Source organism: Anomaloglossus baeobatrachus, chromosome 1 (assembly GCF_048569485.1).
Source record: "Anomaloglossus baeobatrachus isolate aAnoBae1 chromosome 1, aAnoBae1.hap1, whole genome shotgun sequence".
Classification (NCBI taxonomy): domain Eukaryota; kingdom Metazoa; phylum Chordata; class Amphibia; order Anura; family Aromobatidae; genus Anomaloglossus; species Anomaloglossus baeobatrachus.
Genome location: NC_134353.1, coordinates 663,146,772 through 663,171,067, shown reverse-complemented (window position 1 = coordinate 663,171,067; position 24,296 = coordinate 663,146,772).

The window sequence follows — 24,296 nt, the reverse complement described above, 5'->3', positions numbered from 1 at the left end:
TATATTCTGCTCTGTGTACATATTGTGGTTACATATTATAAGACGTCTTTGCACCAAGAACCCGTCTCTGGTTGTCATTGCCCTAACGCAATCGAAATCTTCTGTTCATACAATAGTATTACACTGACTGTGGGTTGACAGTAAGTGGGATCTACAACCTCATCAACACCCTGTGTGTTTGCACTCCCCTCGTCCTCAGAGCCAACCTTTTCCTGCCCTGACCGAATACTTAAGTTGTCATTCCAATCAGGTATCTGAGTCTCATCATGATCAGCATGTTCCTCATTGTATCCACCAAGAGGAGTTACAGATTGGGAATGAGGGTCTACATTATGCTCAGAACCTTCTTCATCTGGGCCTATATCCGACTCACAAAGCTTCTGGGCATCAGTGCAGATCATTTCCTTGTCTGCACACACTGCAGCTTTGGAGCAGACCTCTGATTCCCAGGCTATAGTGTGACTGAACAGCTCTGCAGACTCAACCATCTCTGTTACACCAAACTCTGCAGGGTGGGTGGGGACTTGAGAGCTGGTAGAAAGCAAGTGCAATTGGGGTGACAGCTCAGAGGACGGGAATCTTTGGGATGTTGAAGTTGAGGTGGAGGAGAGCCCACTTGATGGAGTACTTGAGATCCATTCAAGCATCTGCTGTTTTTGTGCCTCATCTACCATTGGTAGCAATGGTCGTTTCCATAAAAAAGGGATCATATCAGATTCTCCACGGAAAGTAGTAGACATCTTACTTTGGCTGGAAGATGGTCTTTCTTCAACAGATGTTACTGTTGCTTTACCACCTACCCCACGGACACAAACTTTTTTTTCCCTTTCCAACACACCTGTTCCCCTTTCCACCAGCATCTGGCCTTTTGCCACTCATTTTGTTTGTGAACAAATTGGACACTGTTTGTTGCAGCTAAAAATTGGCTAGTACAAATGGAGAACTGGGCTATGTTTGTGGAAAGCAGTGGTAGGTCATTGACTATCACAGACACTGATACTATGCTCCAAAGAATTGCCTGGACTACCTGCAGTTACAATTTGGCTAGTAAAAAGGGAGAGGTGGTGTAGCTTTCTTGACAGCAGTGGTAAGTCACTGACTATCACAGACACTGATACTATGCCCCAAAGAATTGCCTGGACTATCCGCAGTTAAAAAATGGCTAGTAGAAATGGAGAGGTGGTGTAGCTTTCTTGACAGCAGTGGTACGTCACTGACTATCACAGACACTGATACTATGCCCCAAAGAATTGCCTGAGCTGATTTAGACAGACTCTGTGAAAAACCCTTGCACAGCGCTGGTACAGACCTGCCTTGCAAAAATGGCTATGAATTACTCTAATCTAGCCCTGAAAAGGGCTGAAATTACAAGTAGTAAGTGTATAGTGTGACGCCCTGGACTAGCCAGGTAGTCACAGACATAACACCACACACACACCCTTCCCTAGACAGTCACAACAGTCAAACAAAAATCCTTGTTGCCTCCCTCCAGGGTCTGATGTCCACACCAGGTGGGCGGAGGCAGGCAGTTGGCCCCACCCACCGAGGAGTTCACAGGCCTGGAGGCGGGAAAAAGCAGTGAGTAGAGTTTGGAGGTGGAAGTGAGAGGACAGAAACTGCAAGTGTCTGGGTCGGAGCCCAGGCACTGACAGCATGGTTGGCAGACGGTTGTGGCCGTTTGCAGGAGCCGTAGGACCAGGGTTGGGCATTGGCCCGCCGGTACCGAACCGGGGAGCGGAGTGAAGCTAAGCACACAGGCAGGGCCATCGGACCCCAACCAGGCTTGGAGCTGCCGACAATAGTCAAATCCGAGTGTGACAGGAACCCCAGGGGTTTCCCAACAACCAAGACCTGACAGAAGGCAACAGTCCACACCGAGAGGATATACAGCCACCGCCATAGGCTAGAAATCCAAGGGCCAGCGCCTGCGGGCAAAATACGCCGGGGAGCGGACTACCGGTGGGCAACCACAGAAGTCAGAACATTCTACCAGGTGCAGGGAAAGACAGCCACCATCAGCCGTCCGGGGAGAGCACAACACTGCAGCCAGCTGTGGGACCCATCCATCCAGCCATTTGGTTTACCAGAGACTCTGTCATTGACTGTCTGAGTGAGTACACCAGTGCCATCCGGCACCGCGCCGCGCTGTCCCTGCAACCCTGCACCCCCAGCCATCCAGCCTCCCCGTATCACCACTGGGCCCCGGGATCACCAACCCCTACCCACGGAGGGGACAACATCCTAGCTGCTCCCTACCATCTTTCCCGGGATCCCCGTCACCAGCAGCGGTGGTGCTAATAATCACCACGACCCGTGGGTGGCGTCACGAACTATCTCCCTAAACAAACCACCCCCCTTTTCACTCGTGGACGAGGAGTGCTGCTTGAGTCCCCGGGTCTGGCTCATCGCTCGAGCCACTGAACAGCAGCAGAGGTCCCGGACCCGAGCGTGGCGAGCGCGTCCCCTCTGCCCGCGACAATAGTGCCTACAGCAGCAGCGGGAGCGGTGACTGACACACACCTGCAGCACTGCGATGATGGCGGCGATGGGGAAAATGGCCGGGTCTTATAGGGCAAGAACATGTGACATGCACAGCCAATGAAACATGCCCTTGCTTGTCTTGCAAAAATCCACTTTGCTGTGTGTGTGTGTCTGTGATTGGCTGACAGCCTGGCCCGCCCCACTGTACGCACGGTTAGGAAAAAAAAATGGCGATCGGCATTCTTTCAGCACTCAGCAGCACTGATCTAAACCCCGTCCCCCCCGCACACTATACGCTGAATATTGATAATATCATTATTAACAGTGACTGACAGTATTACAGTGAAAAAGAAGCTAGTAACTAGCTACGCTTTTGGTGATCGAACCGTTATCGAACGATAACTCGAACGTTAAGCATATCATTTGAGTTTGTCGACCGACTCGAACATCGCCCAAAACAACTCGAATTTGAAATTGGCGAATGGTTCGATTCGAACATCGCTCATCTCTAGGGAAAAGACACCTAGTGCAGTTAGCAACTAGACCACTAAGTGTTGCTTAAGTACAACCAAACAGGATATACTAGCAGAAACCCTAGGAGGTGCGGAACCCAGGGGAGAGTAATCAAAACAGGCCGAGGTCGATGCACAGAGAGGTAGCGTTAGGACAAAAAGGGGAACCGAGACAAAGTCAGAACAAGCCGAGGTCGGTAAACCAAGGGAGTCAGTCAGAGGGTAGGGAAAGAGAACGGACAACAGAGATGGGAAAGAAAGGAGAAGGAGGGTAATACAGCAGGGGGTCTATGGAGGGAGTTGGGCAATACACTGAGACGGGCAGAGACAAGGAGGTGAGACAGATTGGGTCACAGGGAGGTAAGGGAAAGCAGATACGGGCGGAGGAAGGCAGTCAGGAGACCTAGAGGAGGGGAGCGGTAGTGGGACAAGATCAGGGAAGACATGACCAGAGCACTAGCAGAGCACTAACCAAAGCCAGAAATATCACTGGCAGCGCGGCAGCAGGGTCGGCTCTACTATAAAGTGGAGGAAGGTCCAAATCGAGGTTAGAAGGACCCCTCCCCCATAGTCAGGGAGAGGCTTATCGCACGGGGTAACCCAGCTCTGTAGTGGGCCGGCCAGCAGAGCAAGGCGAGAAACTGGCTCTGCAGGATGATGGGCCTGCAGAGCATGGTCATGACAGGTAGCATCTGGAGGTGTAGAGACTCAAGAAGTCCTAAGCCCTACCGTCTTCAGAGGAGCACGAAGATTGAATACTGAATACTGCCGCCAGAAGAACCCAAAGACCGAACCCCAAATACTGTCATCAGAAGAGGACCACAATACGCAGTGAAGCAGCAAAGATTGAACATTGAGAACCAGAGAATGGGAAACGAATATTTCCATCTAACTGAGCCATGCTGTTACTTCCGCCTTGAAGTTTGAGTACTAAGAGAGATTAGCCAGATACCAGAGTTAAGCCTGCTTTATACGTTGCAATTTCGCATACGATATCATATGCGATTTGCAACGCCCCCATCGTTTCTGTGGCACGTTCAATTTGTTGAACGTGCTGCACAAACGATTAACCCCCGTCACACGTACTTACCCTTCCATACGACCTCGATGTGGGTGGCGAACGTCCACTTCCTGGAGTGGGAGGGACGTTCGGCGTCAAAGCGACGTCATGCGGCAGCCGGCCAATAGAAGCGGAGGGGCAGAGCTGAGCGGGACGTAAACATCCCGCCCACCTCCTTCCTTCCGCATTACCGGCTGGGAGCCGCAGGACGCAGGTAAGATCTGTTCATCGTTCCCGGGGTGTCACACACTGCGATGTGTGCTACCACGGGTACGATGAACAATCTGACGTTCAATTCTAGAGAAATGAACGATGTGCGTGCGATGAACGTTTTACCGTTCAATCGCAATCGCACTTACCTGTCACACACTGCAATGTACCTTACGATGCTGGATGTGCGTCACTTACGACGTGACCCCGCCGACACATTGTAAGATACATTGCAGCGTGTAAAGTGGGCTTTAGACTGTTGATGTTATGTAGTGAATTGCAATGCAACTGCATCACGTTTAGTGTACTGTTAACATAGATAGATTTATATAGAGCTTAAAGGGGTGGTTCATCCATTTTTTTTATTTTCTGTAGAAGTTCTACTTACAATTCTAGGTATTTTCTCCATTGGCTTGTATTTCCATTTCTGGCACTGAGCGGCGCTATCCTGCACGCTCAGTGCCGGTCACATGACCCCCTGGAGCTGTGGCCGCCAGCATCCTCTGACATCCCGGCATTTTCGGGCTCTCAAACTGGTCGGGTACGTCACAGGAGGCTTGCACCACTCAGATTGAGTGACAGGGCTGTGGGCGGTGACAACCGCACGCCACAGCTCAGCATCGAGGGGAGGATCCGGAGGACGTCAGTGTGGAGCCGGCAAAGCGTCCTGCAGATGGTGAGGCGCGGGGCGCCAGTGTGCAGTACAGGGGGGTTCTTCAGCTGAATCCCCCCTGCACGTAAGTATCTGATCACACTCCCCACCCGCCCGCTCTGCTGTGATGTCAGGAGAGCGGCCGGTGTCGGGCAGTGTGATCATCTGCTCCTCCCAGCAGCAAGACACTGACAGGCATGTCACCGCTGTGCTCTGCCATATGTCCTGCTGCATGGGACCAACTGTCTGCACTCTGTCACCTGCACCACAAGTCACAGAGTGGAGACAGTTGGTGACAGAGCACCTCTGCCCCCCCCTCTTCTTTCCCCACTCTCTTTTCTCCCCCCACTCTTCTCCCCCCCTCTCTCTCTTCTCCCCCCTCTCTTCTCCCCCCTCTCTTCTCCCCCCCCCTCTCTCTCTTCTCCCCCCTCTCTCCCCTCTCTCTCCCCCCTCTCTCTCTTCTCCCCCCCTCTCTCCCCCCCTCTCTCCTCCCCCTCTCTTCCCCCCTCTCTCTTCTCCCCCCCTCTCTCTCTCTCTCTTCCCCCCCGCTTGCTCTCTTTCCCCCCGCCCGCTCTCTTTCCCCCCCGCTTGCTCTCTTTCCCCCCCGCTCGATCTCTTCCCCCCCCGCTCGCTCTCTTCCCCCCCCCCGCTCGCTCTCTTTCCCCCCGCTCGCTCTCTTTCCCCCCCGCTCGCTCTCTTTCCCCCCCGTTCGCTCTCTTTCCCCCCCGCTCGCTCTCTTTCCCCCCCGCTCGCTCTCTTTTCCTCCCCCCGCTCGCTCTCTTTTCCTCCCCCCGCTCGCTCTTTTTCCTCGCTCTCTCCTGGCATGGTCAGTACAGAAATCTCTCCATCGTGGAGGGGTGAGAGGGAGTAATAAACATGGAGTCCCTACTGTGTCTGTGTATTTATTTCTAATAAAGTATTTTTCTCTGTGTGATGTCTTTTTTTTTTTTTTTTTAAACCCTTTGTTGGAGATTCTTAATGGCCAGGTTAAACTTGGCCTGACATTAAGAATCTCGGGCTTTATACCAGCTGGTAAAACATACCTGGTATTAACCCCTTATTACCCAGCGTGCCACCTGCCACCAGGGCCACTGGAAGAGTTGGATACAGCGCCTGAAGATGGCACTTCAATGAAAGCGCCATTTTCTGGGGCAACTGTGGACTGCAATTCGCAGTGGGGGGCCCAGAAAGTTTGGGCAACCTTGCACTGTGGATTCCAATCCCCAGCTGCCTAGTTGTACCTGGCTGGACTCAAAAATTTGGCAAAGCCCACATCATTTTTTTTTTTTTAATTATTTCATGAAATTCATGAAAAAAAAGGGCTTCTCTATATTTTTGGTTCCCAGCCGGGTACAACAAGGCAGCTGGGGGTTGGGGGCAGCCCGTAGCTGCCTGCTGTACCTGGCTAGCATACAAAAATATGGCGAAGCCCACGTCATTTTCTTAAAAACGTTTTCAGGGAAAAACCTTTATAAAAAAAAAAAATGCTTCCCTGCATTTCTATTGCCAGTGAAAGTAACACCAAGCAGCGGGGGCTAGCAGCCAGTAGCTGCTTTGGTTACCCTTAGCAATAGAAAATGCAGCGGGAGCCCACAAACAATGTGATTTTTTTGTTTTTTATTTTTAATGAATTTTTTTTAAAAAAAATCGGCATGGGCTTCGCCCATCGAGCACCAGAGCATTTTACTGCTCATTCATCCCAAGTAATCAGATGACTCCAGTGTCGGCCGATTACTTGTTCTGTGTCCCCCTGCATCCATTGCAGCGTGTACGGGCTGTGAGGTCAGCGGAGTGGAGACAGTGACATGCTCTGCTCTGACACATAGTGTGCTGCATGTCACTATCTTTCTCCACTCTGGTACTTGTTGTGCAGGTGACCGGATGCTACATGTCACTAACTGTCTCCACTATGGGACTTGTTGTTCAGGTGAAAGTGTATACAGTTGGTACTATGCAGCAGAAATCACAGAGTGGGGCAGTTAGTGACATGTATCATCTGGTCACCTGCACAACAAGTCCCAGAGTGGAGACAGTGACATGCTCTGCTCTGACACATAGTGTGCTGCATGTCACTATCTTTCACCACTCTGGTACTTGTTGTGCAGGTGACCGGATGCTGCATTTCACTAACTGTCTCCACTCTGGGACTTGTTGTGCAGGTGACCAGATGATACATGTCACTAACTGCCCCACTCTGAGACTTGTTCAGGTGAGAGTGTATACAGTTGGAAAAATGCAGCAGAAGTCACAGTGGAGCAAGTTAGTGACATGTATCATCCGGTCACCTGCACAACAAGTCCCAGAGTGGATACAGTGACATGCAGCACACTATGTGTCAGAGCAGAGCATGTCACCAACTTGCTCTGCTCTGTCACCTGCGGTGCTGCATGTCACGTTTTTGCCGCGATTTGGTGCGTTTTTTGCTGCGTTTTTGCTCACTGCGTTTTTAATCAATGCACAATGCCATTAAAGAGTGTTGATGAAAAAAAAAAAAAGGTCTGATGTCATTTCCTTATTCAAAATGTTCATTGTATGCAGGAGAGCAGACAGCAGCTGCAGAACTACAAGGCTCAGCATCCTCCATTCACTAGTGTATGCAGGAGAGCAGACAGCAGCTGCAAAACTACAAGGCTCAGCATCCTCCATTCACTAGTGTATGCAGGAGAGCAGACAGCAGCTGCAGAACTATAAGGCTCAGCATCCTCCATTCACTAGTGTATGCAGGAGAGCAGACAGCAGCTGCAGAACTACAAGGCTCAGCATCTTCCATCCAGGACTGTATGCAGTTTTTTACCCAAAAAGAAAAAAAAATGACATGGGCTTCGCCATATTTTTGTATGCTAGCCGGGTACAGCAGGCAGGTACGGGCTGCCCCCAACCCCCAGCTGCCTATTTGTACCCGGCTGGGAACCAAAAATATAGAGAAGCCCTTTTTTTTTTTTAATTATTTCAGGAATTTCATGAAGTAATTTAAAAAAAAAATGACGTAAGCTTCGCCTAATTTTGGTGTCCAGCCGGGTACAACTAGGCAGCTGGGGATTGGAATCCACAGTGAAGGGTGCCCAAGCTTTCTGGGCACCCCCACTGCGAATTGCAGTCCGCAGCCACCCCAGAAAATGGCACTTTCATAGAAGCGCCATCTTCTGGCGCTGTATCCAACTCTTCCAGCTGCCCTGATGCCGGGTGGCTAGCTGGGTAATAATGGAGTTAGGGCTAGCTGTATATTATCAGCTAGCTCTAAGCCCGAAATTCATGGTGTCACGCCAATATTAGACATGGCCACCATGAATTTCTAGTAATGATAAAAAAAAAAACACAACACCCAGAAAAATATTTTTATTAGAAATAAAACACAACACAATTAGTGACTCCATCTTTATTGAAATAAACCCCCCTCCGCAGTAATCCTGGGTTAGGGTCCCGCGCTGTCCAATCCGGATCCAATATCATCTGATCGGTTTGCTGGAAGGCAAAGCAATCAGATGATGTGTCAGGTTAAACTACGTGAATCACATGACACATCAGCTGATTGTATAAAAGCCGATTATACAATCAGCTGATGCATCAGTAGAAAAAAAACAAATAAATAAATACTCACGTCTGTGCTGATTACCGGCAGCTCCTGCAGGGGAGTCTGATCCTGTCCCATCACTGCAGGAGCTGCCGGTAATCTGCTGATGAAGTCCCCTGATGGCAGGATCAGCTGATAGCCGGCCACCGGCACCGCGAGAATCGATCAGCTGATGCATCAGGTGACTGCATCAGGTGATCCACCGCCAGGTCCTGCAAGCTTCGTACGTGCCCCGGGGACACTGCACACAGCCAGAGCGGCGGGACCGGGACAGGAGCTGGGAGCGGGCATGGCACCGGGACCCTGCAGACAGGTGAGTATGACATACACACACACATACACACTCACACACACACTGTATATACACACACACTGTATATACGCACACACACTGTATATACGCACACACACTGTATATACGCACACACACTGTATATACGCGCACACACACTTTCTTCCCCTGGCTGTGTAGAGCTGCTGCTGTCTCTGTGTGATTGCTCTCAGTACATCCACTGGGAAGAGGCAGGGAGGAGGGTTTGGTCGGAGAGCAGAGTGGGTGTATTAGACACAATGGGTGTGTTAGATAAGCTAGACACCGCCCTAGAGCCACAAAGAATTCTGGGACTTGTAGGAACTGAACACAGGAAGTCAGAGGAGAGATTAACCCCATCAGAGCTGGAGCCAGCAATGAGCATGTGCTGCTAGTGCACAATAAAAGCTAATTTTGCTGAAAAAACATAATAGATGTGTTGAGGGGCACATATTAGCAAGATTTATCAGAAAAAAAAAAATCAGTTTTGGTAACTGGACAACTTCTTTAAGTTTTCTTGCCTAATTATATACTTTGCCTATAAGTAGAGAAACACTGATGCTTCCCTGATGGAAGGATCGAGATTGGGTTATTATTAAAGGGATCTGTCCTTCATCAAAATCTTCATTGATCGTATGCAACTAATCAGTCAATTATAACTGTGAATATTGCCAACTGTGATTTGATGTATTTGCTTTGAATTTCTATACGGCCTTCCGCTAACCCATTACTTTCCATCTCTCTGTTCAAGCACAAGAAAAACGTATTGCAGTCACTACTGAATTTCCTTTAATGCGTTTTTCATTCCTGACCCCTATGTTACATTTGGCATGGTTGACAGGATGCAACATTCTAACGCAGAAATTGCCGACCAATTAATGACCAAGACCACCAGAAGCAGTTTTCCTTTGGGAGCCATGCTTAGCAACTTGCCAAAGTTTACGAGGGACAACCTACTTTTGTGGGATTGGGTAGAATGATTGAAAAGCATCCTATGCATGCATCCCATGACCTCTGCCATACAGGGTGAAATAGCCCTGTTGATTCAAGACGGGGTGACTTGACATGTAGTTATGTTTCGACAACCACAAAACCATGATACGGTGGGCAAAATCATTCATAGTTTAGAAGACATGCATAGAGATACTACTGACTTGGGCAATCTATGCATCCATCTATTCCATCAGGTTTAGAGGGGAGACCGTGGCCCAGTAAATAAACGCCTTGCAGGAAGTGACAGCCAGTATGTCGCGGGCGGCGGGGCGCTGCGCTCGCTAACGCTCGGGTCCGGCGCTGCTGCGGCTGCTGCTCGGTGGCTCGAGCGGTGGGCCGGATCCGGGGACTCGAGCGACGCTCCTCACCCGTGAGTGAAAAGGGGGTTGGTTTGTTTTGGGGATTTAGTCCGTGACGCCACCCACGGGTTGTGGTGAAGATGGGCACCACCGCTGCTGGTGACGGGGATCCCAGAAGCGATGGTAGGGAGCAGCTGGGATGTTGTTTTCCCCCTCCGTGGGTAGGGGTTGGTGGTCCCGGGGCCCGGTGGTGTGACAGGGAGGCAGGGTAGGTAAGGTACAGGGTTGTAGGGACAGCGCGGTGCGGTGCCGGATGGCACGGGTGTACTCACTCAGCAAGAGATGCACAAAGTCCTCGGTAAACCAAACGGCTGGATGGACGGGTCCCGCAGCTGGCTGCAGTGTCTCTCCCCGGACAGGTGATGGCGGCTGTATTTCCCTGCACATTTGTGTACTGTCTTGACTACGATGGGACCCCAAGGGTAGTCCGCTCCCCGGTGTATGGATGCCGGAGGAGCCCATTTGCCCGCAGGCGCTGGCCCTTGGGTCTCTAGCCTTTGGCGGTAGCTGTATAGCCTCACGGTGCGGACGGTTGCCTTCTAACGGGTCTTTGGTTGTTAGGAAACCCCTGGGGTTCCTGTCACATTCGAATTTGACTGTTGACAGCGGCTCCAAGCCTAGTCGGGGTCCGATGGCCCTGCCTGTGTGTGCTGGCTTCACTTCGCTCCCTCACCGCCCGACCCCGGTCCTACGGTTCCGCTTCAATCCACCACTCCTGCAGACAGCCACCACCGTCTGCCAACCTTGTTGTCAGTGCCTGGGCCATGAACCCAGACACTCCCCACTTTACTCCTCTCACTTCAACCTCCTGGACTCAACTGTTCTGCTCCTTTTCCCGCCTCCAGGCCTGTGAACTCCTCAGTGGGTGGTGCCAACTGCTTGGCTCCGCCCCACCTGGTGTGGACATCAGACCCTGGAGGGAGGCAACAAGGGTTTTGTGTTTAGCTAATGTTACTGTCTAGTGGGGGTGGGGGGGTGTGTGTTACCTGTGATGACCTGGCTAGTCCAGGGCGCCACATTCCCCCTTGGTGAAATGCAGACCGTCCGCGGGCTGCCTGTCCATCACCGGTTTTATTTTTTCAAAACTGTAAAAACATAAATAACATGTAAACATTAAACATATAAAACATAAGCATTCTTCTGGTCACTTTAAACGTTGCACATAAAAACATTTTTAATAATGACGGACGGACAGATGTCTTCCGCTCTCCCACCCAAGCAACCTAGCCCTGATGCTGCCCCTAAGAAGTGGGCAGTACCCCTTGACCCCAGTCCAGGTTCAGGCTGCCCGAGCGGGAATGGGTACGGTTACTCGCACCCGACTGTCACTTCAGGGGACCCCACGTCCAGGGGGACCCCTGACCCCCAGAGGATGGCCACCGGTCCTGGTGGTAGCCGGGCCCCAGCCTGCTCTGCTGCGGGCCCTTCCTCCAATCTGCCTCTCCGGAGGCGGCAACGGTTTCCATCCCACAACACTATTTACAAACCCACCAGTTCGTGAGTGGCCTGCAAGTTCTCGGCCATGTCCATGAGCAGTTTCTCATGTGGGTATGGGGGGGTGTTAACTGAACAAGGACTACTCCAGTCCCAATGGGGAAGGTTCTCTTCTCGGACGGTAATCAGGTGATTTTTCGGTTTGATTCTCTGTCATTCACTCACATATATAACTGTGCTGGGGGTCCCAACGGGGACAACTGTATGCAACGGTGGACCGCTGCCTTCACTTCAGGTCGACCTCCTCGTAGACTTCCTCCACCTCGACATCCTGCTGGCAAGATGGGGGAGGAGACTGGGACTCCACCTGGAAACTGTATCCTTCCCTCACCCTTACATCGAGGGCAAACCAGCCCCTCTCCCCGCACTGTCGGGTATAGGACACGAGGTCGCTTGGCAGCAGGTCTCGGCCTGGGTGGCCTGTTTTGCAAATGGGCATGCACGTCACGGCGAGCCACAAACACCTCGGCCTCCAGGCCCGGCTCATAAATAAAGCCATACCCCCGGTGGGGGTCAAAACTTCGGACCTGTCCTTCATACACCAGGCCCCGAACCCGGAATGTAGCATGGCGAAGGTTGTCCTTTTCACAGATGGTGCGGGCCACCACTTCGGCTCTGTGTCGCTCTCTTTCCACAATTTCCCGGCCCAGCGGGGTCGGCTCCCTGTCCCAGTAAGGGGCGTCTGCATGCCCCCGCGCACGGGTTGGGCCCCGCGGGACTTCCTTTACGCTGCCCACAACTGGCATTCTTTTTGGAAGGTCCCGCAGTGACATGGCTTGGGGTGCTGCCTCACAGCGGCGACCCGGCGCAGCCTCCGCCGAGGTTTGGGGTTTGGGAACAGGGGTCCTCACTGGCTGGGCCTCTGTCTCCTTCGGGACCGGACGGACTACCGGAGCCGGGACGGACTTAGGTGCGGCCACTTCTGGTGCCGACGGCTCTTCCTCGCGGACAGGCATCTCCGGCTGGATCTTCCATGGCAGCGGTGCGGTTTGTCTGCGGACATCACTTGCAGGCTGGTCCTCCAGGGCGGACGGCCGGAACTCCGCTACCGGTGGTGGGGGTAGCGGGCCTAGTGGCGAGGTAGCAGCAACTGAAGCGGGTAGCGGGGGAGGCAGCAGGGTGAGCGGGCGTAGACCAGGCACCTCAGCCGCAGCGACCGGTCCCTTGGGGACACAGGGGCGTGGGTCACCTACCCGCTCCTCCAACTCCGTCTCCACCTCGCGTCTTCGCTCGGCCGCCGCCACTTCTGCCATGTCGGCCATCCATTCCTCCACAAGGGACTTCACTTGAGCCTGCAGACGGCTGCACATCCGCGCGGTCCGGACCTCCACCCACGCCGCTGTTCCTGGCATGGGCTCTGGGGTTTCAGCGGTGTCGGACGGACGGGACATCGTGCGCAGCAGTGTTCCAGGAACCAAATGTTTGCAGAGTCCTGGCGTCCCCGCTTTTATAGCCTCGGCTACATTAGGCAGACAAACACCCGCCGCCCCCCTTGGTTCTCTTCAGCACTTCCGCTTGTTGGGGGCGGGGCTCCGTGTTCGCGCCTTCCCTGCTCGGAAAAGACGCTCTAGCGGGAGATTTTCGCGCCAAAGATGGCGGCGCTTCAAAATTTTCAGCCGGACACCGCCAGCGGAGATCACAAGGTGCACTTCTTCTGCTAAGTAGATGGGTTCAATCCTGTTCGTGACGCTAACGCCCGGGTCCGGCGCTGCTGCGGCTACTGCTCGGTGGCTCGAGAAGTGGGCCGGATCCGGAGACTCGAGCGGCGCTCCTCGCCCGTGAGTGAAAAGGGGGGTTGGTTTGTTTTGGGGATTTAGTCCGTGACGCCACCCCGGCTCGTGGTGAAGATGGGCACCACCGCTGCTGGTGACGGGGATCCCGGGAGCAATGGTAGGGAGCTGCTGGGATGTTGTTTCCCCCTCCGTGTGTAGGGGTTGGTAGTCCTGGGGCCCGGTGGTGTGACGGGGAGGCAGGGTAGGTGAGGTGCAGGGTTGCAGGGACAGCGCGGTGCGGTGCCGGATGGCACGGGTGTAGTCACTCAGCAAGAGATGCACAAAGTCCTCAGTAAACCAAATGGCTGGATGGACGGGTCCCGCAGCCGGCTGCAGTGTCTCTCCCCGGACAGGTGATGGCGGCTGTCTTTCCCTGCACATTTGTGTACTGTCTTGACTACGATGGGTCCCCAAGGGTAGTCCACTCCCCGGTGTATGGATGCCGGAGGAGCCCATTTGCCCGCAGGCGCTGGCCCTTGGGTCTCAAGCCTTTGGCGGTAGCTGTATACCCTCACGGTGCGAACGGTTGCCTTCTAACGGGTCTTTGGTTGTTAGGAAACCTCTGGGGTTCCTGTCACATTCGGATTTGACTGTTGACGACAGCTCCAAGCCTAGTCGGGGTCCGATGGCCCTGCCTGTGTGTGCTGGCTTCACTTCGCTCCCCGGTCAGTACCGACGGGCCACCGCCTGACCCCGGTCCTACTGTTCCGCGTCGATCCACCACTCCTGCAGACGGCCACCACCGTCTGCCAACCTTGTTGTCAGTGCCTGGGCCACGAACCCAGACACTCCCCACTTTACTCCTCTCACTTCAACCTCCTGGACTCAACTGTTCTGCTCCTTTTCCCGCCTCCAGGCCTGTGAACTCCTCGGTGGGTGGGGCCAACCGCTTGGCTCCGCCCCACCTGGTGTGGCCATCAGACCCTGGAGGGAGGCAACAAGGGTTTTGTGTTTGGCTAATGCTACTGTCTAGTGGGGGTGGGGGTGTGTGTGTGTGTTACCTGTGACGACCTGGCTAGTCCAGGGCGCCACAAGTATAGCTAAGAAGACTGACTATGACCATTAGAAGAAGTATTACAAGATCAGTTGATTGCCAGTTTGACGGACCCCAATCTATGACAGGCTCTAAAGTAACAGCTAAGGTATAACCCCAGCATGAGCTTTCTGGAAGTTGAAGCTGAAGCCAGGGCCTGAGAATGGGAGTGCCCAGTCCTGACCAGAATGATATAGGGCCATGGGGTAGCCCCTGTTGAGTTGTCTAGTGTGGAGTCATACTGGGATTGGGAACTGCAGCAAGAGATCCGAGAAATCAAGGGTTAATTGCAAGGTGTCAGAAAAATCTCTGCAAAACTAGTGGAGCCAAATGCCAAACCTCAATATGAAGAAAGAACAAATCAAGAATACTCTTCTCTTAGTGACTAGGAGTACTGGCCATTCCACAGACCCATGGAGCATGGAATTGAATGTTGGACTTGTGGAGGAAGGGGACACATCTCCAGAAACTGCCCAACCCAAGAAAACCAGCAGAGGCAATGGTCATTAAACTAATGTACCCCACGGTTGAGGAGCACACTGTGGGGTTCAACACTCCTGGGGAGGAGGATGAAGTTTCTAAAGGCCCTGTCACACACAGAGATAAATCTGTGGCAGATCTGTGGCAGATCTGTGGCAGATCTGTGGCAGACCTGTGGCAGATCTGTGGCAGACCTGTGGCAGATCTGTGGCAGATCTGTGGCAGATCTGTGGCAGATCTTTGGCAGATCTGTGGCAGATCTGTGGTTGCAGTGAAATTGTGGACAATCAGTGCTAGGTTTGTGGCTGTGTACAAATGGAACAATATGTCCATGATTTCACTGTAACCACAGATCTGCCAAAGATTTATCTCTGTGTGTGACGGGGCCTTAAATATATAGTTTCTGAGAGACCCACGATATGGGCCAAATTTAATGGACAAATAATCCGGATTTTGTGGACACAGGTTCCCAGGTGACTACCATGCCTGAAGAGTACTTCCAACAGCATTTCACAAGGGGCTGCTCATTCCAGAAAAGAGATGACATATCTCTGATTGCTGCTAACCAGTTACGTATCCCCGAGGGTGGTGTGGATGAAAAGACTTGTATGTGGGAAGAATCTCGAACCAAAAGACATTGTGTTAGTGAAAGCCTCTGACGGAGATGAACCTACCGTGACACTAGGGCCCGAATAGCCTGACGTCATTCAAATAGGAAAACATTCCAGCAGCTTATCCAGATCAGCCAGATATAAAAGTTACCTACTGCAGCTAGACTTCTAGAAAAAGTGGTGGTGCACCCTAATTCCTCTTTGACTTTGCCCCTTGGGCAGACAGTACTCACTATGACAATCCTGGCCCAGCTACCAATGGAAGGAGTGGAGGTGCAGGTTGAGCCCCTAGAAGGAGGAGAAGAGTGACATGAACTGTTGGTTTCCCGCACTGTATATCAAGGACAAGTGCTGATGAGGTGCCTGAACCTGAGTGGAGCTGTCGCGGGCGGAGGAGGGGACGCCGCGCCCTCCCTACTGCTCGGGTCCGGCTGCTGCGGCCCGCTGCTGCCGCTGCTCGGTGGCTCGAGCGATGGGCCGGATCCCGGTGGCTCGAGCGGCGTTCCTCGCCCGTGAGTGAAAGGGGAATTGGGGTTTGGGATTGTTTATTGTCCGTGACGCCACCCACGGTTGTGGTGATTTGTTGACACCACCGCTGCTCTGTATGGGGATCCCGGGAGTGGTGGTATGGAGCAGCCAGATGACAGGGCCCAACGATGAGGTGGGTGATGCAGGGCTTGGTGGGGTACAGGGACGCGGGGGCAGCTCTGTGCCTTGCGGCACTGTGGTACTCACTCAGCCTGAGACGATGACACAATTCTCGGTAAAACACACGGCTGGAAAGACAGTTCCCACGGACGGCTGCACTTGCTTTCCCCAGTAGGTGACGGTGACGGTCCCTTTTTCCTGCATCTAAGATGATGATGGTTGCGATGGGTTCCCACCGGTAACCCGCTCCCCGGCTTGGATATGGGCCGGAGGAGCCCTACTTTGCCTGCAGGCGCTGGCCCTGAGAAACTGGTGCCCTGGCGGTGGCGGTGTCTCTCCGTTACGGTTGGACTGTTGCCTTCAATCGGGACTTGGTTGTTAGGAGACAGACGTCCCCTTCACTGACGGATTTGGCAAATTATGGCGACTCCTAGCCTTGCCGGGATCCGAAAGGCCCCTGCCCTGGTGCTGACTGTTCTTCGTATACTGCTCCAGACCGCCGGGTCACCACCCGTCCGCGGTCCTTCCAGCAACCTCCAAGCAGTCCCCCTGCAGACTATCACCGCCGTCTGCTGACCTTGCTGTCACTGTCCGGGGCACACACCCGGAACAACTTCAGGCTTTACTACTCTCACTTTTTCTGTCACTTCAGCTTTTCTCTTTAGCTCCACTACCACTTCACTTGACTCAAGCTCTCCTGAGCTAAACTGTTCTTTCCACTTCTCCCTCCAAACTCCATCTCAGACCCTAGTCTGGCTTCAACTGCCTGGTTCTTCCTGCCTCCAGGGCTGTGAACTCCTCGGTGGGCGGAGCCAACCGCCTGGCCCACCCCCTGGTGTGAACATCAGCCCCTGGAGGAAGGCAACAAGGATTTTGGTAGCCTAGGTGTTCCTAACTGGGGTGTAGGGTGTGGTGGTGTTATGACCTGTGACCCCTGGCTTGCCCAGGGCGTCACATTCCCCCTTAGCAAAATGCAGACCGTCCGCGGGCTGCCCGTCCAACCCCGGTTTTATTTTCTGAAAAATATATAAAATAGAATAACACACATACAACTTATGACATCATCCCACATCGGGAGGTTCAGTCCTTAAACGTTGCTAACAGTTTACGGTTACGGTCTCCGCTCTCTCCCACCCAAGCAACCTGGCTCTGATGCTGCCCCTAAAGCCCAGGAAGCACCCCTTGACCCCAGTCCTGCACCAAGTCACCCGAGCGGGATCTGTCCTTCCCCTCCAGAGGGTAGCCACCGGTTCCTGTGGTGGCTCGGCCCCAGCCTGCTCTGCTGGGGGCCCTCCCTCCAACCTGCCTCTCCGGAAGCGGCAACTGCGGAAACGGTAACGGTAAAACAACTTATTTACATGCCACTAACGTTTGTGGTTGCCCTGCAAGTTCACGGGCTTGTCCATGAGAAGTTCCTCATGCAACTTTTTAAACGGTCCCCACGGGGACAACGGTGCCGGCTACGGCCGGTTTCCAATCACGGTTAATCAGATGAACTTCACGGTTTCATTTTACTTATCGTCATTTTTCAACAAACTTTTAAACAAACACACTTGTGGTCCCAACGGGGACGGTGCAATGGTGCTCCGCTGCCGTTACTGTGCACTTCCGTCCTCCTCACCCGGCTCTGGGTGGAAGAACATGGGCACCAGCCCCTCCAGCACATAGCAAGCGCGGCGAGGAAGGGCCGCCCGATACCCGTTGTTTCCACTCCGGGGGATGTAAGTGGCCTCCGTGCCCTGCAGAGCGACGACTCCTTCATCTTCCTCCTCGGCCACGGTCACGAAGGGGTGTACGCCCGATGGGCCAGGCGCAGCGCGGTGCACGGGCAAGGAGGGCAGAGGTGGCATGGGGGCCAGGGGTAGACCGGGTCCCTCAGCCGCAGCGGCCGGTCCCTCGGGGACATAGGGGCGTGGGTCACTCACCAGCTCCTCCATCATGGCCTCCATTCCATACACTCGTGCAACTGCAGCTGCATCCTCCACCTCCGCGGTCCCCTGTTCCATCAACCGGCAAATCTGGTCCCGGTAGTGTCGGCAGATCCCTGCCGTCCGGGCCCTCAGCCATGCCGCTGTTCCGGGGACCAGTTCGGTAGCTTCCGCATAGCTAGGGGGAGCGGCCATTCTTTGCAGGGGTCGGCGGATCGTGGGGCCCCAGCGTCCTTATCTATATAGCCGCGGCTACATGTGGCCAGTCGCCATTCCGTCCCCCTTAGCCTCTTTTCGGCCCCTCCTCTCTCGGGGCGGGGTTTTGGCCTTCACGCCTCTACTACTCGAGAAGACGCTCGAGCGGGAACTTTTCGCGCCAAAGATGGCGACTTCTGAATTTTTCCGGCCGGATACCTCCGGCGGTCACAAGGCGCACCTCTACCCAACGGCAGAGCGGTAAGATCCTGTTCGTGACGCCAAGTTGTCGCGGGCGGAGGAGGGGACGCCGCGCCCTCCCTACTGCTCGGGTCCGGCTGCTGCGGCCCGCTGCTGCCGCTGCTCGGTGGCTCGAGCGATGGGCCGGATCCCGGGGGCTCGAGCGGCGTTCCTCGCCCGTGAGTGAAAGGGGAATTGGGGTTTGGGATTGTTTATTGTCCGTGACGCCACCCACGGTTGTGGTGATTTGTTGACACCACCGCTGCTCTGTATGGGGATCCCGGGAGTGGTGGTATGGAGCAGCCAGATGTTAATCCTCCCCTCCGTGGGTAGGGGGTTGGTTGTCCCGGGGCCCAATGATGAGGTGGGTGATGCAGGGCTTGGTGGGGTACAGGGACGCGGGGGCAGCTCTGTGCCTTGCGGCACTGTGGTACTCACTCAGCCTGAGACGATGACACAGTTCTCGGTAAAACACACGGCTGGAAAGACGGTTCCCACGGACGGCTGCACTTGCTTTCCCCAGTAGGTGACGGTGACGGTCCCTTTTTCCTGCACCTAAGATGATGATGGTTGCGATGGGTTCCCACCGGTAACCCGCTCCCCGGCTTGGATATGGGCCGGAGGAGCCCTACTTTGCCTGCAGGCGCTGGCCCTGAGAAACTGGTGCCCTGGCGGTGGCGGTGTCTCTCCGTTACGGTTGGACTGTTGCCTTCAATCGGGACTTGGTTGTTAGGAGACAGACGTCCCCTTCACTGACGGATTTGGCAAATTATGGCGACTCCTAGCCTTGCCGGGATCCGAAAGGCCCCTGCCCTGGTGCTGACTGTTCTTCGTATACTGCTCCAGACCGCCGGGTCACCACCCGTCCGCGGTCCTTCCAGCAACCTCCAAGCAGTCCCCCTGCAGACTATCACCGCCGTCTGCTGACCTTGCTGTCACTGTCCGGGGCACACACCCGGAACAACTTCAGGCTTTACTACTCTCACTTTTTCTGTCACTTCAGCTTTTCTCTTTAGCTCCACTACCACTTCACTTGACTCAAGCTCTCCTGAGCTAAACTGTTCTTTCCACTTCTCCCTCCAAACTCCATCTCAGACCCTAGTCTGGCTTCAACTGCCTGGTTCTTCCCGCCTCCAGGGCTGTGAACTCCTCAGTGGGCGGAGCCAACCGCCTGGCCCACCCCCTGGTGTGAACATCAGCCCCTGGAGGAAGGCAACAAGGATTTTGGTAGCCTAGGTGTTCCTAACTGGGGTGTAGGGTGTGGTGGTGTTATGACCTGTGACCCCTGGCTTGCCCAGGGCGTCACATTCCCCCTTAGCAAAATGCAGACCGTCCACGGGCTGCCCGTCCAACCCCGGTTTTATTTTCTGAAAAATATATAAAATAGAATAACACACATACAACTTATGACATCATCCCACATCGGGAGGTTCAGTCCTTAAACGTTGCTAACAGTTTACGGTTACGGTCTCCGCTCTCTCCCACCCAAGCAACCTGGCTCTGATGCTGCCCCTAAAGCCCAGGAAGCACCCCTTGACCCCAGTCCTGCACCAAGTCACCCGAGCGGGATCTGTCCTTCCCCTCCAGAGGGTAGCCACTGGTTCCTGTGGTGGCTCGGCCCCAGCCTGCTCTGCTGGGGGCCCTCCCTCCAACCTGCCTCTCCGGAAGCGGCAACTGCGGAAACGGTAACGGTAAAACAACTTATTTACATGCCACTAACGTTTGTGGTTGCCCTGCAAGTTCACGGGCTTGTCCATGAGAAGTTCCTCATGCAACTTTTTAAACGGTCCCCACGGGGACAACGGTGCCGGCTACGGCCGGTTTCCAATCACGGTTAATCAGATGAACTTCACGGTTTCATTTTACTTATCGTCATTTTTCAACAAACTTTTAAACAAACACACTTGTGGTCCCAACGGGGACGGTGCAATGGTGCTCCGCTGCCGTTACTGTGCACTTCCGTCCTCCTCACCCGGCTCTGGGTGGAAGAACACGGGCACCAGCCCCTCCAGCACATAGCAAGCGCGGCGAGGAAGGGCCGCCCGATACCCGTTGTTTCCACTCCGGGGGATGTAAGTGGCCTCCGTGCCCTGCAGAGTGACGACTCCTTCATCTTCCTCCTCGGCCACGGTCACGAAGGGGTGTACGCCCGATGGGCCAGGCGCAGCGCGGTGCACGGGCAAGGAGGGCAGAGGTGGCATGGGGGCCAGGGGTAGACCGGGTCCCTCAGCCGCAGCGGCCGGTCCCTCGGGGACATAGGGGCGTGGGTCACTCACCAGCTCCTCCATCATGGCCTCCATTCCATACACTCGTGCAACTGCAGCTGCATCCTCCACCTCCGCGGTCCCCTGTTCCATCAACCGGCAAATCTGGTCCCGGTAGTGTCGGCAGATCCCTGCCGTCCGGGCCCTCAGCCATGCCGCTGTTCCGGGGACCAGTTCGGTAGCTTCCGCATAGCTAGGGGGAGCGGCCATTCTTTGCAGGGGTCGGCGGATCGTGGGGCCCCAGCGTCCTTATCTATATAGCCGCGGCTACATGTGGCCAGTCGCCATTCCGTCCCCCTTAGCCTCTTTTCGGCCCCTCCTCTCTCGGGGCGGGGTTTTGGCCTTCACGCCTCTACTACTCGAGAAGACGCTCGAGCGGGAACTTTTCGCGCCAAAGATGGCGACTTCTGAATTTTTCCGGCCGGATACCTCCGGCGGTCACAAGGCGCACCTCTACCCAACGGCAGAGCGGTAAGATCCTGTTCGTGACGCCAAGTTGTCGCGGGCGGAGGAGGGGACGCCGCGCCCTCCCTACTGCTCGGGTCCGGCTGCTGCGGCCCGCTGCTGCCGCTGCTCGGTGGCTCGAGCGATGGGCCGGATCCCGGGGGCTCGAGCGGCGTTCCTCACCCGTGAGTGAAAGGGGAATTGGGGTTTGGGATTGTTTATTGTCCGTGACGCCACCCACGGTTGTGGTGATTTGTTGACACCACCGCTGCTCTGTATGGGGATCCCGGGAGTGGTGGTATGGAGCAGCCAGATGTTAATCCTCCCCTCCGTCGGTAGGGGGTTGGTTGTCCCGGGGCCCAATGATGAGGTGGGTGATGCAGGGCTTGGTGGGGTACAGGGACGCGGGGGCAGCTCTGTGCCTTGCGGCACTGTGGTACTCACTCAGCCTGAGACGATGACACAGTTCTCGGTAAAACACACGGCTGGAAAGACGGTTCCCACGGACGGCTGCACTTGCTTTCCCCAGTAGGTGACGGTGACGGTCCCTTTTTCCTGCACCTAAGATGATGATGGTTGCGATGGGTTCCCACCGGTAACCCGCTCCCCGGCTTGGATATGGGCCGGAGGAGCCCTACTTTGCCCGCAGGTGCTGGCCCTGAGAAACTGGTGCCCTGGCGGTGGCGGTGTCTCTCCGTTACGGTTGGACTGTTGCCTTCAATCGGGACTTGGTTGTTAGGAGACAGACGTCCCCTTCACTGACGGATTTGGCAAATTATGGCGACTCCTAGCCTTGCCGGGATCCGAAAGGCCCCTGCCTTGGTGCTGACTGTTCTTCGTATACTGCTCCAGACCGCCGGGTCACCACCCGTCCGCGGTCCTTCCAGCAACCTCCGAGCAGTCCCCCTGCAGACTATCACCGCCGTCTGCTGACCTTGCTGTCACTGTCCAGGGCACACACCCGGAACAACTTCAGGCTTTACTACTCTCACTTTTTTTGTCACTTCAGCTTTTCTCTTTAGCTCCACTACCACTTCACTTGACTCAAGCTCTCCTGAGCTAAACTGTTCTTTCCACTTCTCCCTCCAAACTCCATCTCAGACCCTAGTCTGGCTTCAACTGCCTGGTTCTTCCCGCCTCCAGGGCTGTGAACTCCTCAGTGGGCGGAGCCAACCGCCTGGCCCACCCCCTGGTGTGAACATCAGCCCCTGGAGGAAGGCAACAAGGATTTTGGTAGCCTAGGTGTTCCTAACTGGGGTGTAGGGTGTGGTGGTGTTATGACCTGTGACCCCTGGCTTGCCCAGGGCGTCACAGAGCGACTATGCCAGCAATCACTAAAAAGGAAGTGGCCCGAGCTTGTGTAATGCCAGAATATGACACCCGGTTGGATACTATAAAACTGAGTCCAGTAAAGGGAGAATCTGTGCACTCTAGCCGTGTGTAACACCAACTTCACTGTCCCCAGCTCATCTATGCTTCCTCCACCCCGCAGGGACACTGGTACACTCTCCTTCCTAGCCTCTCAGTGGTGGTTTCTGTCTCTGTCACTGCTTCCTGCTCCTGGGGATGGCGCACGGCACATAGGTCTCCCAGGAGTGCTCTTCTTCCTTCTCTTAAAGGGTATGCGCACCCTAACCTGGAAGTTCCTCTCAGCTAGAGGCACTAAGTATTACAGGCCTCCTCCCCCTTTGGGAAGTGCCTGAGCAACGTGTACTGTCAGTAGTCTGTACACTTGCTAGTTGTCAGGTCCCCCGAAATTTTACCTGCCTTGAATACACTTACCAGTGTTCCTGTCTCTGTATCAGTCCTGTATTTCTACACCCAACTTCCTGAGTCTGTTCCAGTTCTGTGTTCTTGTACCTGAGTCCATGAGTTCAGCCAGTACCTACCATCCAGTGTGTAACTGCCATCCAATCTGTACCAGCCGTTCTGTCATTATCTGCCATCTGTTCGATTCCAGCTGTCCTGCCTGTAACTAAGTCCTAACCTGCTTGGTTGACAACTGGTGTCAGATGCTACAGAACCAGGGACTGCCCTGGAGTGGTACCTGACTGCTACTTTGTAGCACAAACCTAATCTCACCATCAAAGGTTTTAGTGAAGACGAGCATAGTTATGCTCCTCCAAGGTAAGCTTGGACCCATGGCACAGTGGGTCCACACACCCCAGCTTGACAGTGTTTCTCTTGAGCAGAGACACTAAAGGGGTGAGATGAAGGTTGGCTGGGACATCCTGGAGCAGATGGAAGGAAATCTAATGCATTTTTTCCCCACAAGAGGGGGAGGTCAATAGGCTGCTTAGGCAATATCAGGAGGTGTTTGCACGCCATGATGGTGACTTTGGCAGCACCAGGGCCATCAAACACAAAATCCCAATGGGGAATACCACCCCCATTTGGGAAAGATACCGACAGATGCCACCTTAGGCCTCTGTCACACATTCGTGCCTCCGATATGTGTTTGACAGTTTTCTCACGTACCGGAGACACGTACACACGTGGACCAATGTATTCCTAATGTATTGGACACACGTAAGTATTTTTGAACGGAATGTGTGTCTGTTCCGTACTTACATGTGTGTGTGTGTGTTTCTCACGCCGACATGTCCGTTTTTCCCCGGCATTACGGGTGTCACACGGCCCGCACCCGTACCACACGGATGTAGTGTGACACGCGCCGTAGAAACACGTGTCATGATTTTAAAATAAAAAAAAAAAACATACTCACCTCCACTAGCCCTGCAGAATCTTCCGCTGCAAACAGTTGGTGGCGACCGCCGCTCATTATGAGCGTGTTCAGGCAGTGGGCGTGATGTCACTGGCGCTAATCTCCGCCCCTCCGCTCGGCCAGAAGCAGCATCAGCGGGGAGTGGGCGGGGTTGGAGCCAAAGATCAGTACCCTGGACAGCAGCAAGGAACATGTGAGTATTAAAATTACCGGTTCTCCGTGTGTTATCGCGGATAGCACACATAGAACACATGTGGCACGCACATACCGGAGACACGTACTTACCAAACGTAACACGCAAGGAAAATACATGT